Raw genomic sequence first — 18,447 nt, 5'->3', positions numbered from 1 at the left:
CTCAGGAATGGAGACAGAAATACAGACACACACACACACACACACACACACACACACACACACACACAAACACACGACACAAAAATCACCCAAACACAGGCCGCACACACAACTGCTCGTGTTCAGCAAAATACTTTGGTATGAGGTGGGCTTTGAACCCGTCCATGCTCCAAAGGAAGACACATCTTTTGCTATTTCACCCGTCTATTCTCGTAGGGAATGTGAATAATTCTTTCAGACATGGCTCATGATGACAGGGACCACTCTCATTTCACCCTCAGAGGCAGACAAGAGGACTGCAAAGGACTCAGGTGTCGTCCCTGCTGACTGAAGAGGACTCCCATTTCCCCTCGAACCCAAAGACACAGCAAAAGTAGCTTTCTCTTTGAAGAGCACACAACTTTTTCAAAATACACAGCTAAAACGGTCCCCTCTTTAAGTGCTAAGCACTTAAAGCGGGGACCGTTTTAGCTGTGAATTCTGAAAAACATGTCTAGCATTCAAAGCACGGACAGTTTTAGCTGTGTATTTTCAAAAAGTTGTCTCTACCTGCCATAGCTCATGAAGTCAAAACGAGTGAGCTGTGTCCCCTTGATTTGAGCATTCTTTTAGTAAGAAAGGATTAAGTTCAATTTGAATTTTGGAAAACTGCTTCTCATCTTGTCAATCAGCTGTCAGTTTTGTGTGTTAATTTCTAGGGGAGGTAATAGAGTCAATCCAAAACCAAAGGTGTATTCAAGTCCAGATTGACAAGTCAAACCAAGAAAGCAGGCACTGAGCTGGCAGAGGGATCTTTTCCCAGTGGGCGTTAAGGCCCACCTAAATCCCTGTGAAGGAATCGGGAATCAGAGACAGAAAGGGACTCGCCTAAGGCTTGTCACATGAAAGTGCCTGGCAGACTGACTGGCAGAGGGCTGGAAATCAAATCCAAATCTTCGGACGTGTAATTTCACAGGGTGCACCGCCTCCCCCAGGCCCAATGTGACACTTCAATGGCTTAACGAGGGCTTGACGGGATGGATGTCAACATGAAAAGACATTCGATTCCATCGGACCTGTCTTTGGCCCATTGTCTCTAAGGAGAATGTGCCTGGTTCAAATTCTCACTTTGCTTCTAACCTGAGAGATGTGACCTCAGTGGTCAATGGGAAATGAGCTGGTTTCAGTCACCAACCTCTCACTCATCACCAAGAAAATTTCCTTCAACCATACATGGATTGTGTTTTCAGGAGTGCTGGGCTTCATCCACAGTTGTGAGTAACATGCTAAAAGAGGAAAAAAGATTTGCTGCTCAGGAATGGAAACAGAAACACAGACACACACACACACAGACACACACACACACACACACACACACCCATGACACAAAAATCACCCAAACACAGGCCGCACACACAACTGCTCGTTTTCAGCAAAATACTTAGTGGTATGAGGTGAGCTTTGAACCCGTCCATGCTCCAAAGGAAGACACACCTTTTGCTATTTCACCCGTCTATTCTCGTAGGGAATGTGAATAATTCTTTCAGACATGGCTCATGATGACAGGGACCACTCTCATTTAACCCTCAGAGGCAGACAAGAGGACTGCAAAGGACTCAGGTGTCGTCCCTGCTGACTGAAGAGGACTCCCATTTCCCCTCGAACCCAAAGACACAGCAAAAGTAGCTTTCTCTTTGAAGAGCACACAACTGTTTCAAAATACACAGCTAAAACGGTCCCCGCTTTAGCTGTGTATTCTGAAAAACATGTCTAGCATTCAAAGCACGGACAGTTTTAGCTGTGTATTTTCAGAAAGTTGTCTCTACCTGCCATAGCTCATGAAGTCAAAACGAGTGAGCTGTGTCCCCTTGATTTGAGCATTCTTTTAGTAAGAAAGGATTAAGTTCAATTTGAATTTTGGAAAACTGCTTCTCATCTTGTCAATCAGCTGTCAGTTTTGTGTGTTAATTTCTAGGAGAGGTAATAGAGTCAATCCAAAACCAAAGGTGTATTCAAGTCCAGATTGACAAGTCAAACCAAGAAAGCAGGCACTGAGCTGGAAGAGGGATCTTTTCCCAGTGGGCCTTAAGGCCCACATAAATCCCTGTGAAGGAATCGGGAATCAGAGACAGAAAGGGACTCGCCTAAGGCTTGTCACATGAAAGTGCCTGGCAGACTGACTGGCAGAGAGCTGGAAATCAAATCCAAATCTTCGGACGTGTAAATTCACAGGGTGCACCGCCTCCACCAGGCCCAATGTGACACTTCAATGGCTTAACGAGGGCTTGACGGGTTGGATGTCAACATGAAAAGACATTCGATTCCATCGTACCAGTCTTTGGCCCATTGTCTCTAAGGAGAATGTGCCTGGTTCAAATTCTCACTTTGCTTCTCACCTGAGAGATGTGACCTCAGTGGTCAATGGGAAATGAGCTGGTTTCAGTCACCAACCTCTCACTCATCACCAAGAAAATTTCCTTCAACCATACATGGATTGTGTTTTCAGGAGTGCTGGGCTTCATCCACAGTTGTGAGTAACATGCTAAAAGAGGAAAAAAGATTTGCTGCTCAGGAATGGAGACAGAAATACAGACACACACACACAGACACACACACACACACACACACACACACACACAAACTTGACACAAAAATCACCCAAACACAGGCCGCACACACAACTGCTCGTGTTCAGCAAAATACTTAGTGGTATGAGGTGGGCTTTGAACCCGTCCATGCTCCAAAGGAAGACACACCTTTTGCTATTTCACCCGTCTATTCTCGTACGGAATGTGAATAATTCTTTCAGACATGGCTCATGATGACAGGGACCACTCTCATTTCACCCTCAGTGGCAGACAAGAGGACTGCAAAGGACTCAGGTGTCGTCCCTGCTGACTGAAGAGGACTCCCATTTCCCCTCGAACCCAAAGACACAGCAAAAGTAGCTTTCTCTTTGAATAGCACACAACTTTTTCAAAATACACAGCTAAAACGTTCCCGCTTTAAGTGCTAAAGCACTTAAAACTGAAAAACATGTCTAGCATTCAAAGCACGGACAGTTTTAGATGTGTATTTTCAAAAAGTTGTCTCTACCAGCCATAGCTCATGAAGTCAAAACGAGTGAGCTGTGTCCCCTTGATTTGAGCATTCTTTTAGTAAGAAAGGATTAAGTTCAATTTGAATTTTGGAAAACTGCTTCTCATCTTGTCAATCAGTGGTCAGTTTTGTGTGTTAATTTCTAGGAGAGGTAATAGAGTCAATCCAAAACCAAAGGTGTATTCAAGTCCAGATTGACAAGTCAAACCAAGAAAGCAGGCACTGAGCTGGCAGAGGGATCTTTTCCCAGTGGGCATTAAGGCCCACATAAATCCCTGTGAAGGAATCGGGAATCAGAGACAGAAAGGGACTCGCCTAAGGCTTGTCACATGAAAGTGCCTGGCAGACTGACTGGCAGAGGGCTGGAAATCAAATCCAAATCTTCGGACGTGTAATTTCACAGGGTGCACCGCCTCCGCCAGGCCCAATGTGACACTTCAATGGCTTAACGAGGGCTTGACGGGATGGATGTCAACATGAAAAGACATTCGATTCCATCGGATCTGTCTTTGGCTCATTGTCTCTAAGGAGAATGTGCCTGGTTCAAATTTTCACTTTGCTTCTCACCTGAGAGATGTGACCTCAGTGGTCAATGGGAAATGAGCTGGTTTCAGTCACCAACCTCTCACTCATCACCAAGAAAATTTCCTTCAACCATACATGGATTGTGTTTTCAGGAGTGCTGGGCTTCATCCACAGTTGTGAGTAACATGCTAAAAGAGGAAAAAAGATTTGCTGCTCAGGAATGGAGACAGAAATACAGACACACACACACAGACACACACACACACACACACACACACACACACACACACACACGACACAAAAATCACCCAAACACAGGCCGCACACACAACTGCTCGTGTTCAGCAAAATACTTAGTGGTATGAGGTGGGCTTTGAACCTGTCCATGCTCCAAAGGAAGACACACCTTTTGTTATTTCACCCGTCTATTCTCGTACGGAATGTGAATAATTCTTTCAGACATGGCTCATGATGACAGGGACCACTCTCATTTCACACTCAGAGGCAGACAAGAGGACTGCAAAGGACTCAGGTGTCGTCCCTGCTGACTGAAGAGGACTCCCATTTCCCCTCGAACCCAAAGACACAGCAAAAGTAGCTTTCTCTTTGAAGAGCACACGATTTTTCAAATACACATCTAAAACGGTACCCGCTTTAAGTGCTAAAGCACTTATGCGGGGACCGTTTTAGCTGTGTATTCTGAAAAACATGTCTAGCATTCAAAGCACGGACAGTTTTAGCTGTGTATTTTCAAAAAGTGGTCTCTACCTGCCATAGCTCATGAAGTCAAAACGAGTGAGCAGTGTCCCCTTGATTTGAGCATTCTTTTAGTAAGAAAGGATTAAGTTCAATTTGAATTTTGGAAAACTGCTTCTCATCTTGTCAATCAGCTGTCAGTTTTGTGTGTTAATTTCTCGGAGAGGTAATAGAGTCAATCCAAAACCAAAGGTGTATTCAAGTCCAGATTGACAAGTCAAACCAAGAAAGCAGGCACTGAGCTGGCAGAGGGATCTTTTCCCAGTGGGAGTTAAGGCCCACATAAATCCCTGTGAAGGAATCGGGAATCAGAGACAGAAAGGGACTCGCCTAAGGCTTGTCACATGAAAGTGCCTGGCAGACTGACTGGCAGAGGGCTGGAAATCAAATCCAAATCTTCGGACGTGTAATTTCACAGGGTGCACCGCCTCCCCCAGGCCCAATGTGACACTTCAATGGCTTAACGAGGGCTTGACGGGATGGATGTCAACATGAAAAGACATTCCATTCCATCGGACCTGTCTTTGGCCCATTGTCTCTAAGGAGAATGTGCCTGGTTCAAATTCTCACTTTGCTTCTCACCTGAGAGATGTGACCTCAGTGGTCAATGGGAAATGAGCTGGTTTCAGTCACCAACCTCTCACTCATCACCAAGAAAATTTCCTTCAACCATACATGGATTGTGTTTTCTGGAGTGCTGGGCTTCATCCACAGTTGTGAGTAACATGCTAAAAGAGGAAAAAAGATTTGCTGCTAAGGAATGGAGACAGAAATACAGACACACACACACACACACACATACACACACACACACACATGACACAAAAATCACCCAAACACAGGCCGCACACACAACTGCTCATGTTCAGCAAAATACTTAGTGGTATGAGGTGGGCTTTGAACCCGTCCATGCTCCAAAGGAAGACACACCTTTTGTTATTTCACCCGTCTATTCTCGTAGGGAATGTGAATAATTCTTTCAGACATGGCTCATGATGACAGGGACCACTCTCATTTCACCCTCAGTGGCAGACAAGAGGACTGCAAAGGACTCAGGTGTCGTCCCTGCTGACTGAAGAGGACTCCCATTTCCCCTCGAACCCAAAGACACAGCAAAAGTAGCTTTCTCTTTGAATAGCACACAACTTTTTCAAAATACACAGCTAAAACGTTCCCGCTTTAAGTGCTAAAGCACTTAAAACTGAAAAACATGTCTAGCATTCAAAGCACGGACAGTTTTAGATGTGTATTTTCAAAAAGTTGTCTCTACCAGCCATAGCTCATGAAGTCAAAACGAGTGAGCTGTGTCCCCTTGATTTGAGCATTCTTTTAGTAAGAAAGGATTAAGTTCAATTTGAATTTTGGAAAACTGCTTCTCATCTTGTCAATCAGCGGTCAGTTTTGTGTGTTAATTTCTAGGAGAGGTAATAGAGTCAATCCAAAACCAAAGGTGTATTCAAGTCCAGATTGACAAGTCAAACCAAGAAAGCAGGCACTGAGCTGGCAGAGGGATCTTTTCCCAGTGGGCATTAAGGCCCACATAAATCCCTGTGAAGGAATCGGGAATCAGAGACAGAAAGGGACTCGCCTAAGGCTTGTCACATGAAAGTGCCTGGCAGACTGACTGGCAGAGGGCTGGAAATCAAATCCAAATCTTCGGACGTGTAATTTCACAGGGTGCACCGCCTCCGCCAGGCCCAATGTGACACTTCAATGGCTTAACGAGGGCTTGACGGGATGGATGTCAACATGAAAAGACATTCGATTCCATCGGATCTGTCTTTGGCTCATTGTCTCTAAGGAGAATGTGCCTGGTTCAAATTCTCACTTTGCTTCTCACCTGAGAGATGTGACCTCAGTGGTCAATGGGAAATGAGCTGGTTTCAGTCACCAACCTCTCACTCATCACCAAGAAAATTTCCTTCAACCATACATGGATTGTGTTTTCAGGAGTGCTGGGCTTCATCCACAGTTGTGAGTAACATGCTAAAAGAGGAAAAAAGATTTGCTGCTCAGGAATGGAGACAGAAATACAGACACACACACACAGACACACACACACACACACACACACACACACACACACACGACACAAAAATCACCCAAACACAGGCCGCACACACAACTGCTCGTGTTCAGCAAAATACTTAGTGGTATGAGGTGGGCTTTGAACCTGTCCATGCTCCAAAGGAAGACACACCTTTTGTTATTTCACCCGTCTATTCTCGTACGGAATGTGAATAATTCTTTCAGACATGGCTCATGATGACAGGGACCACTCTCATTTCACACTCAGAGGCAGACAAGAGGACTGCAAAGGACTCAGGTGTCGTCCCTGCTGACTGAAGAGGACTCCCATTTCCCCTCGAACCCAAAGACACAGCAAAAGTAGCTTTCTCTTTGAAGAGCACACGATTTTTCAAATACACATCTAAAACGGTACCCGCTTTAAGTGCTAAAGCACTTATGCGGGGACCGTTTTAGCTGTGTATTCTGAAAAACATGTCTAGCATTCAAAGCACGGACAGTTTTAGCTGTGTATTTTCAAAAAGTGGTCTCTACCTGCCATAGCTCATGAAGTCAAAACGAGTGAGCAGTGTCCCCTTGATTTGAGCATTCTTTTAGTAAGAAAGGATTAAGTTCAATTTGAATTTTGGAAAACTGCTTCTCATCTTGTCAATCAGCTGTCAGTTTTGTGTGTTAATTTCTCGGAGAGGTAATAGAGTCAATCCAAAACCAAAGGTGTATTCAAGTCCAGATTGACAAGTCAAACCAAGAAAGCAGGCACTGAGCTGGCAGAGGGATCTTTTCCCAGTGGGAGTTAAGGCCCACATAAATCCCTGTGAAGGAATCGGGAATCAGAGACAGAAAGGGACTCGCCTAAGGCTTGTCACATGAAAGTGCCTGGCAGACTGACTGGCAGAGGGCTGGAAATCAAATCCAAATCTTCGGACGTGTAATTTCACAGGGTGCACCGCCTCCCCCAGGCCCAATGTGACACTTCAATGGCTTAACGAGGGCTTGACGGGATGGATGTCAACATGAAAAGACATTCCATTCCATCGGACCTGTCTTTGGCCCATTGTCTCTAAGGAGAATGTGCCTGGTTCAAATTCTCACTTTGCTTCTCACCTGAGAGATGTGACCTCAGTGGTCAATGGGAAATGAGCTGGTTTCAGTCACCAACCTCTCACTCATCACCAAGAAAATTTCCTTCAACCATACATGGATTGTGTTTTCTGGAGTGCTGGGCTTCATCCACAGTTGTGAGTAACATGCTAAAAGAGGAAAAAAGATTTGCTGCTAAGGAATGGAGACAGAAATACAGACACACACACACACACACACATACACACACACACACACATGACACAAAAATCACCCAAACACAGGCCGCACACACAACTGCTCATGTTCAGCAAAATACTTAGTGGTATGAGGTGGGCTTTGAACCCGTCCATGCTCCAAAGGAAGACACACCTTTTGTTATTTCACCCGTCTATTCTCGTAGGGAATGTGAATAATTCTCTCAGACATGGCTCATGATGACAGGGACCACTCTCATTTCACCCTCAGAGGCAGACAAGAGGACTGCAAAGGACTCAGGTGTCGTCCCTGCTGACTGAAGAGGACTCCCATTTCGCCTCGAACCCAAAGACACAGCAAAAGTAGCTTTCTCTTTGAAGAGCACACAACTTTTACAAAATACACAGCTAAAACGGTCCCCGCTTTAAGTGCTAAGCACTAAAGCGTGGAACGTTTTAGCTGTGTATTCTGAAAAACATGTCTAGCATTCAAAGCACGGACAGTTTTAGCTGTGTATTTTCAAAAAGTTGTCTCTACCTGCCATAGCTCATGAAGTCAAAACGAGTGAGCTGTGTCCCCTTGATTTGAGCATTCTTTTAGTAAGAATTGATTAAGTTCAATTCGAATTTTGGAAAACTGTTTCTCATCTTGTCAATCAGCTGTCAGTTTTGTGTGTTAATTTCTAGGAGAGGTAATAGAGTCAATCCAAAACCAAAGGTGTATTCAAGTCCAGATTGACAAGTCAAACCAAGAAAGCAGGCACTGAGCTGGCAGAGGGATCTTTTCCCAGTGGGCGTTAAGGCCCACATAAATCCCTGTGAAGGAATCGGGAATCAGAGACAGAAAGGGACTCGCCTAAGGCTTGTCACATGAAAGTGCCTGGCAGACTGACTGGCAGAGGGCTGGAAATCAAATCCAAATCTTCGGACGTGTAATTTCACAGGGTGCACCGCCTCCCCCAGGCCCAAAGTGACACTTCAATGGCTTAACGAGGGCTTGACGGGATGGATGTCAACATGAAAAGACATTCGATTCCATCGGACCTGTCTTTGGCCCATTGTCTCTAAGGAGAATGTGCCTGGTTCAAATTCTCACTTTGCTTCTCACCTGAGAGATGTGACCTCAGTGGTCAATGGGAAATGAGCTGGTTTCAGTCACCAACCTCTCACTCATCACCAAGAAAATTTCCTTCAACCATACATGGATTGTGTTTTCAGGAGTGCTGGGCTTCATCCACAGTTGTGAGTAACATGCTAAAAGAGGAAAAAAGATTTGCTGCTCCGGAATGGAGACAGAAATACAGACACACACACACAGACACACACACACACACACACACACACACACACACACACTCACACACACACACATGACACAAAAATCACCCAAACACAGGCCGCACACACAACTGCTCCTGTTCAGCAAAATACTTAGTGGTATGAGGTGGGATTTGAACCCGTACATGTTCCAAAGGAAGACACACCTTTTGCTATTTCACCCGTCTATTCTCGTAGGGAATGTGAATAATTCTTTCAGACATGGCTCATGATGACTGGGACCACTCTCATTTCACCCTCAGAGGCAGACAAGAGGACTGCAAAGGACTCATGTGTCGTCCCTGCTGACTGAGGAGGACTCCCATTTCCCCTCAAATCCAAAGACACAGAAAAAGTAGCATTCTCTTTGAAGAGCACACAACTTTTTCAAAATACACAGCTAAAACGATCCCCGCTTTAGCTCTGTATCCTGAAAAACATGTCTAGCATTCAAAGCACGGACAGTTTTAGCTGTGTATTTTCAAAAAGTTGTCTCTACCTGCCATAGCTCATGAAGTCAAAACGAGTGAGCTGTGTCACCTTGATTTGAGCATTCTTTTAGGAAGAAAGGATTAAGTTCATTTGAATTTTGGAAAACTGCTTCTCATCTTGTCAATTAGCTGTCAGTTTTGTGTGTTAATTTCTAGGAGAGGTAATAGAGTCAATCCAAAACCAAAGGTGTATTCAAGTCCAGATTGACAAGTCAAACCAAGAAAGCAGGCACTGAGCTGGCAGAGGGATCTTTTCCAAGTGGGCGTTAAGGCCCACATAAATCCCTGTGAAGGAATCGGGAATCAGAGACAGAAAGGGACTCGCCTAAGGCTTGTCACATGAAAGTGCCTGGCAGACTGACTGGCAGAGGGCTGGAAATCAAATCCAAATCTTCGGACGTGTAATTTCACAGGGTGCACCGCCTCCCCCAGGCCCAATGTGACACTTCAATGGCTTAACGAGGGCTTGACGGGATGGATGTCAACATGAAAAGACATTCGATTCCATCGGACCTGTCTTTGGCCCATTGTCTCTAAGGAGAATGTGCTTGGTTCAAATTCTCACTTTGCTTCTCACCTGAGAGATGTGAACTCACTGGTCAATGGGAAATGAGCTGGTTTCAGTCACCAACCTCTCACTCATCACCAAGAAAATTTCCTTCAACCATACATGGATTGTGTTTTCAGGAGTGCTGGGCTTCATCCACAGTTGTGAGTAACATGCTAAAAGAGGAAAAAAGATTTGCTGCTCAGGAATGGAGACAGAAATACAGACACACACACACAGACACACACACACACACACACACACACACACACACACATGCATGACACAAAAATCACCCAAACACAGGCCGCACACACAACTGCTCGTGTTCAGCAAAATACTTAGTGGTATGAGGTGGGCTTTGAACCCGTCCATGCTCCAAAGGAAGACACACCTTTTGCTATTTCACCCGTCTATTCTCGTAGGGAATGTGAATAATTCTTTCAGACATGGCTCATGATGACAGGGACCACTCTCATTTCACCCTCAGAGGCAGACAAGAGGACTGCAAAGGACTCAGGTGTCGTCCCTGCTGACTGAAGAGGACTCCCATTTCCCCTCGAACCCAAAGACACAGCAAAAGTAGCTTTCACTTTGAAGAGCACACAAATTTTTCAAAATACACAGCTAAAACGGTCCCCGCTTTAAGTGCTTTAACACTTAAAGCGGGACCGTTTTAGCTGTGTATTCTGAAAAACATGTCTAGCATTCAAAGCACGGACAGTTTTAGCTGTGTATTTTCAAAAAGTTGTCTCTACCTGCCATAGCTCATGAAGTCAAAACGAGTGAGCTGTGTCCCCTTGATTTGAGCATTCTTTTAGTAAGAAAGGATTAAGTTCAATTTGAATTTTGGAAAACTGCTTCTCATCTTGGCAATCAGCTGTCAGTTTTGTGTGTTAATTTCTAGGAGAGGTAATAGAGTCAATCCAAAACCAAAGGTGTATTCAAGTCCAGGTTGACAAGTCAAACCAAGAAAGCAGGCACTGAGCTGCCAGAGGGATCTTTTCCCAGTGGGCGTTAAGGCCCACATAAATCCCTGTGAAGGAATCGGGAATCAGAGACAGAAAGGGACTCGTCTAAGGCTTGTCACATGAAAGTGCCTGGCAGACTGACTGGCAGAGGGCTGGAAATCAAATCAAAATCTTCGGACGTGTAATTTCACAGGGTGCACCGCCTCCTTCATGCCCAATGTGACACTTCAATGGCTTAACGAGGGCTTGACGGGATGGATGTCAACATGAAAAGACATTCGATTCCATCGGACCTGTCTTTGGCCCGTTGTCTCTAAGGAGAATGTGCCTGGTTCAAATTCTCACTTTGCTTCTCACCTGAGAGATGTGACCTCAGTGGTCAATGGGAAATGAGCTGGTTTCAGTCACCAACCTCTTACTCATCACCAAGAAAGTTTCCTTCAACCATACATGGATTGTGTTTTCAGGAGTGCTGGTCTTCATCCACAGTTGTGAGTAACATGCTAAAAGAGGAAAAAAGATTTGCTGCTCAGGAATGGAGACAGAAATACAGACACACACACACACAGACACACACACACACACACACAGACACACACACCCACACACGACACAAAAATCACCCAAACACAGGCCGCACACACAACTGCTAGTGTTCTGCAAAATACTTAGTGGTATGAGGTGGGCTATGAAACCGTCCATGCTCCAAAGGAAGACACACCTTTTGCTATTTCACCCGTCTATTCTCGTAGGGAATGTGAATAATTCTTTCAGACATGGCTCATGATGACAGGGACCACTCTCATTTCACCCTCAGAGGCAGACAAGAGGACTGCAGAGGACTCAGGTGTCGTCCCTGCTGACTGAAGTGGACTCCCATTTCCCCTCGAAAACAAAGACACAGCAAAAGTAGCTTTCTCTTTGAAGAGCACACAACTTTAAGTGCTTTAGCACTTAAAGAGGGGACCGTTTTAGCTGTGTATTCTGAAAAACATGTCTAGCATTCAAAGCACGGACAGTTTTAGTTGTGTATTTTCAAAAAGTTGTCTCTACCTGCCATAGCTCATGAAGTCAAAACGAGTGAGCTCTGTCCCCTTGATTTGAGCATTCTTTTAGTAAGAAAGGATTAAGTTCAATTTGAATTTTGGAAAACTGCTTCTCATCTTGTCAATCAGCTGTCAGTTTTGTGTGTTAATTTCTAGGAGAAGTAATAGAGTCAATCCAAAACCAAAGGTGTATTCAAGTCCAGATTGACAAGTCAAACCAAGAAAGCAGGCACTGAGCTGGCAGAGGGATCTTTTCCCAGTAAGCGTTAAGGCCCACATAAATCCCTGTGAAGGAATCGGGAATCAGAGACAGAAATGGACTCGCCTAAGGCTTGTCACATGAAAGTGCCTGGCAGACTGACTGGCAGAGGGCTGGAAATCAAATCCAAATCTTCGGACGTGTAATTTCACAGGGTGCACCGCCTCCCCCAGGCCCAATGTGACACTTCAATGGTTTAACGAGCGCTTGACGGGATGGATGTCAACATGAAAAGACATTCAATTCCATCGGACCTGTCTTTGGCCCATTGTCTCTAAGGAGAATGTGCCTGATTCAAATTCTCACTTTGCTTCTCACCTGAGAGATGTGACCTCAGTGGTCAATGGGAAATGAGCTGGTTTCAGTCACCAACCTCTCACTCATCACCAAGAAAATTTCCTTCAACCATATGGATTGTGTTTTCAGGAGTGCTGGGCTTCATCCACAGTTGTGAGTAACATGCTAAAAGAGGAAAAAAGATTTGCTGCTCAGGAATGGAGACAGAAATACAGACACACACACACAGACACAAACACATACACACACACACACACACACGACACAAAAATCACCCAAACACAGGCCGCACACACAACTGCTCGTGTTCAGCAAAATACTTAGTGTTATGAGGTGGGCTTTGAACCCGTCCATGCTCCAAAGGAAGACACACCTTTTGCTATTTCACCCGTCTATTCTCGTAGGGAATGTGAATAATTCTTTCAGACATGGCTCATGATGACAGGGACCACTCTCATTTCACCCTCAGAGGCAGACAAGAGGACTGCAAAGGACTCAGGTGTCGTCCCTGCTGACTGAAGAGGACTCCCATTTCCCCTCGAACCCAAAGACACAGCAAAAGTAGCTTTCTCTTTGAAGAGCTCACAACTTTTTCAAAATACACAGCTAAAACGGTCCCCGCTTTAAGTGATTTAGCACTTAAAGCGGGGACCGTTTTAGCTGTGTATTCTGAAAAACATGTCTAGCATTCAAAGCACGGACAGTTTTAGCTGAGTATTTTCAGAAAGTTGTCTCTACCTGCCATAGCTCATGAAGTCAAAACGAGTGAGCTGTGTACTCTTGATTTGAGCATTATTTTAGTAAGAAAGGATTAAGTTCAATTTGAATTTTGGAAAACTGCTTCTCATCTTGTCAATCAGCTGTCAGTTTTGTGTGTTAATTTCTAGGAGAGGTAATAGAGTCAATCCAAAACCAAAGGTGTATTCAAGTCCAGATTGACAAGTCAAACCAAGAAAGCAGGCACTGAGCTGGCAGAGGGATCTTTTCCCAGTGGGCGTTAAGGCCCACATAAATCCCTGTGAAGGAATCGGGAATCAGAGACAGAAAGGGACTCGCCTAAGGCTTGTCACATGAAAGTGCCTGGCAGACTGACTGGCAGAGGGCTGGAAATCAAATCCAAATCTTCGGACGTGTAATTTCACAAGGTGCACCGCCTCCCCCAGGCCCAATGTGACACTTCAATGGCTTAACGAGGGCTTGACGGGATGGATGTCAACATGAAAAGACATTCGATTCCATCGGACCTGTCTTTGGCCCATTGTCTCTAAGGAGAATGTGCCTGGTTCAAATTCTCACTTTGCTTCTCACCTGAGAGATGTGACCTCAGTGGTCAATGGGAAATGAGCTGGTTTCAGTCACCAACCTCTCACTCATCACCAAGAAAATTTCCTTCAACCATACATGGATTGTGTTTTCAGGAGTGCTGGGCTTCATCCACAGTTGTGAGTAACATGCTAAAAGAGGAAAAATGATTTCCTTCTCAGGAATGGAGACAGAAATACAGACACACACACACAGAAACACACACACACACACACACACACACACACGCATGACACAAAAATCACCCAAACACAGGCCGCACACACAACTGCTCGTGTTCAGCAAAATACTTATTGGTATGAGGTGGGCTTTGAACCCGTCCATGCTCCAAAGGAAGACACACCTTTTGCTATTTCACCCGTCTATTCTCGTAGGGAATGTGAATAATTCTTTCAGACATGGCTCATGATGACAGAGACCACTCTCATTTCACCCTCAGAGGCAGATAGAAGGACTGCAAAGGACTCAGGTGTCGTTCCTGCTGACTGAAGAGGACTCCCATTTCCCCTCGAACCCAAAGACACAGCAAAAGTAGCTTTCTCTTTGAAGAGCACACAACTTTTTCAAAATACACAGCTAATAAAGCACTTAAAGCGGGGACCATTTTAGCTTTGTATTCTGAAAAACATGTCTAGCATTCAAAGCACGGACAGTTTTAGCTGTGTATTTTCAAAAAGTTGTCTCTACCTTCCATAGCTCATGAAGTCAAAACGAGTGAGCTGTGTCCCCTTGATTTGAGCATTCTTTTAGTAAGAAAGGATTAAGTTCAATTTGAATTTTGGAAAACTGCTTCTCATCTTGTCAATCAGCTGTCAGTTTTGTGTGTTAATTTCTAGGAGAGGTAATAGAGTCAATCCAAAACCAAAGGTGTATTCAAGTCCAGATTGACAAGTCAAACCAAGAAAGCAGGCACTGAGCTGGCAGAGGGATCTTTTCCCAGTGGGCGTTAGGGCCCACATAAATCCCTGTGAAGGAATCGGCAATCAGAGACAGAAAGGGACTCGCCTAAGGCTTGTCACATGAAAGTGCCTGGCAGACTGACTGGCAGAGGGCTGGAAATCAAATCCAAATCTTCGGACGTGTAATTTCACAGGGTGCACCGCCTCCCCCAGGCCCAATGTGACATTTCAATGGCTTAACGAGGGCTTGACGGGATGGATGTCAACATGAAAAGACATTCGATTCCATCGGACCTGTCTTTGGCTCATTGTCTCTAAGGAGAATGTGCCTGGTTCAAATTCTCACTTTGCTTCTCACCTGAGAGATGTGACCTCAGTGGTCAATGGGAAATGAGCTGGTTTCAGTCACCAACCTCTCACTCATCACCAAGAAAATTTCCTTCAACCATACATGGATTGTGTTTTCAGGAGTGCTGGGCTTCATCCACAGTTGTGAGTAACATGCTAAAAGAAGAAAAAAGATTTGCTGCTCAGGAATGGAGACAGAAATACAGACACACACGCACACAGACACACAGACACACACACACACACAGACACACACACACAAACATCACACAAAAATCACCCAAACACAGGCCGCACACACAACTGCTCGTGTTCAGCAAAATACTTAGTGGTATGAGGTGGGCTTTGAACCCGTCCATGCTCCAAAGGAAGACACACCTTTTGCTATTTCACCCGTCTATTCTCGTAGGGAATGTGAATAATTCTTTCAGACATGGCTCATGATTACAGGGACCACTCTCATTTCACCCTCAGAGGCAGACAAGAGGACTGCAAAGGACTCAGGTGTCGTCCCTGCTGACTGAAGAGGACTCCCATTTCCCCTCGAACCCAAAGACACAGCAAAAGTAGCTTTCTCTTTGAAGAGCACACAACTTTTTCAAAATACACAGCTAATAAAGCACTTAAAGCGGGGACCGTTTTAGCTGTGTATTCTAAAAAACATGTCTAGCATTCAAAGCACGGACAGTTTTTGCTGTGTATTTTCAAAAAGTTGTCTCTACCTGCCATAGCTCATGAAGTCAAAACGAGTGAGCTGTGTCCCCTTGATTTGAGCATTCTTTTAGTAAGAAAGGATTAAGTTCAATTTGAATTTTGGAAAACTGCTTCTCATCTTGTCAATCAGCTGTCAGTTTTGTGTGTTAATTTCTAGGAGAGGTAATAGAGTCAATCCAAACCAAAGGTGTATTCAAGTCCAGAGTGACAAGTCAAACCAAGAAAGCAGGCACTGAGCTGGCAGAGGGATCTTTTCCCAGTGGGCGTTAAGGCCCACCTAAATCCCTGTGAAGGAATCGGGAATCAGAGACAGAAAGGAACTCGCCTAAGGCTTGTCACATGAAAGTGCCTGGCAGACTGACTGGCAGAGGGCTGGAAATCAAATCCAAATCTTCGGCCGTGTAATTTCACAGGGTGCACCGCCTCCACCAGGCCCAATGTGACACTTCAATGGCTTAACGAGGGCTTGACGGGATGGATGTCAACATGAAAAGACATTCGATTCCATCGGACCTGTCTTTGGCCCATTGTCTCTAAGGAGAATGTGCCTGGTTCAAATTCTCACTTTGCTTCTCACCTGAGAGATGTGACCTCAGTGGTTAATGGGAAATGAGCTGGTTTCATTCACCAACCTCTCACTCATCACCAAGAAAATTTCCTCCAACCATACATGGATTGTGTTTTCAGGAGTGCTGGGCTTCATCCACAGTTGTGAGTAACATGCTAAAAGAGGAAAAAAGATTTGCTGCTCAGGAATGGAGACAGAAATACAGACACACACACACAGACACACACACACACAAACACACACACACACGCACATGACACAAAAATCACCCAAACACAGGCCGCACACACAACTGCTCGTGTTCAGCAAAATATTTAGTGTTATGAGGTGGGCATTGAACCCGTCCATGCTGCAAAGGAAGACACACCTTTTGCTATTTCACCCGTCTATTCTCGTAGGGAATGTGAATCATTCTTTCAGACATGGCTCATGATGACCGAAACCACTCTCATTTCACCCTCAGAGGCAGATAGAAGGACTGCAAAGGACTCAGGTGTCGTTCCTGCTGACTGAAGAGGACTCCCATTTCCCCTCGAACCGAAAGACACAGCAAAAGTAGCTTTCTCTTTGAAGAGCACACAACTTTTTCAAAATACACAGCTAATAAAGCACTTAAAGCGGGGACCATTTTAGCTTTGTATTCTGAAAAACATGTCTAGCATTCAAAGCACGGACAGTTTTAGCTGTGTATTTTCAAAAAGTTGTCTCTACCTTCCATAGCTCATGAAGTCAAAACGAGTGAGCTGTGTCCCCTTGATTTGAGCATTCTTTTAGTAAGAAAGGATTAAGTTCAATTTGAATTTTGGAAAACTGCTTCTCATCTTGTCAATCAGCTGTCAGTTTTGTGTGTTAATTTCTAGGAGAGGTAATAGAGTCAATCCAAAACCAAAGGTGTATTCAAGTCCAGATTGACAAGTCAAACCAAGAAAGCAGGCACTGAGCTGGCAGAGGGATCTTTTCCCAGTGGGCGTTAAGGCCCACATAAATCCCTGTGAAGGAATCGGGAATCAGAGACAGAAAGGGACTCGCCTAAGGCTTGTCACATGAAAGTGCCTGGCAGACTGACTGGCAGAGGGCTGGAAATCAAATCCAAATCTTCGGACGTGTAATTTCACAGGGTGCACCGCCTCCCCCAGGCCCAATGTGACACTTCAATGGCTTAACGAGTGCTTGACGGGATGGATGTCAACATGAAAAGACATTCGATTCCATCGGACCTGTCTTTGGCCCATTGTCTCTAAGGAGAATGTGCCTGGTTCAAATTCTCACTTTGCTTCTCACCTGAGAGATGTGACCTCAGTGGTCAATGGGAAATGAGCTGGTTTCAGTCACCAACCTCTCACTCATCACCAAGAAAATTTCCTTCAACCATACATGGATTGTGTTTTCAGGAGTGCTGGGCTTCATCCACAGTTGTGAGTAACATGCTAAAAGAGGAAAAAAGATTTGCTGCTCAGGAATGGAGACAGAAATACAGACACACACACACAGACACACACACACACACACACACACACACACACGACACAAAAACCACCCAAACACAGGCCGCACACACAACTGCTCATGTTCAGCAAAATACTTAGTGGTATGAGGTGGGCTTTGAACCCGTCCATGCTCCAAAGGAAGACACACCTTTTGCTATTTCACCCGTCTATTCTCGTAGGGAATGTGAATATTTCTTTCAGACATGGCTCATGATGACAGGGACCACTCTCATTTCACCCTCAGAGGCAGACAAGAGGACTGCAAAGGACTCAGGTGTCGTCCCTGCTGACTGAAGAGGACTCCCATTTCCCCTCGAACCCAAAGACACAGCAAAAGTAGCTTTCTCTTTGAAGAGCACACAAATTTTTCAAAATACACAGCTAAAACGGTCCCCGCTTTAAGTGATTTAGCACTTAAAGCGGGGAAAGTTTTAGCTGTGTATTCTGAAAAACATGTCTAGCATTCAAAGCACGGACAGTTTTAGCTGTGTATTTTCAAAAAGTTGTCTCTACCTG

Source organism: Saimiri boliviensis, chromosome 7 (assembly GCF_048565385.1).
Source record: "Saimiri boliviensis isolate mSaiBol1 chromosome 7, mSaiBol1.pri, whole genome shotgun sequence".
Taxonomy (NCBI): Eukaryota; Metazoa; Chordata; class Mammalia; order Primates; family Cebidae; genus Saimiri; species Saimiri boliviensis.
The sequence above is the reverse complement of the archived record's forward strand: the minus strand, read 5'-3'. Positions refer to the sequence as shown.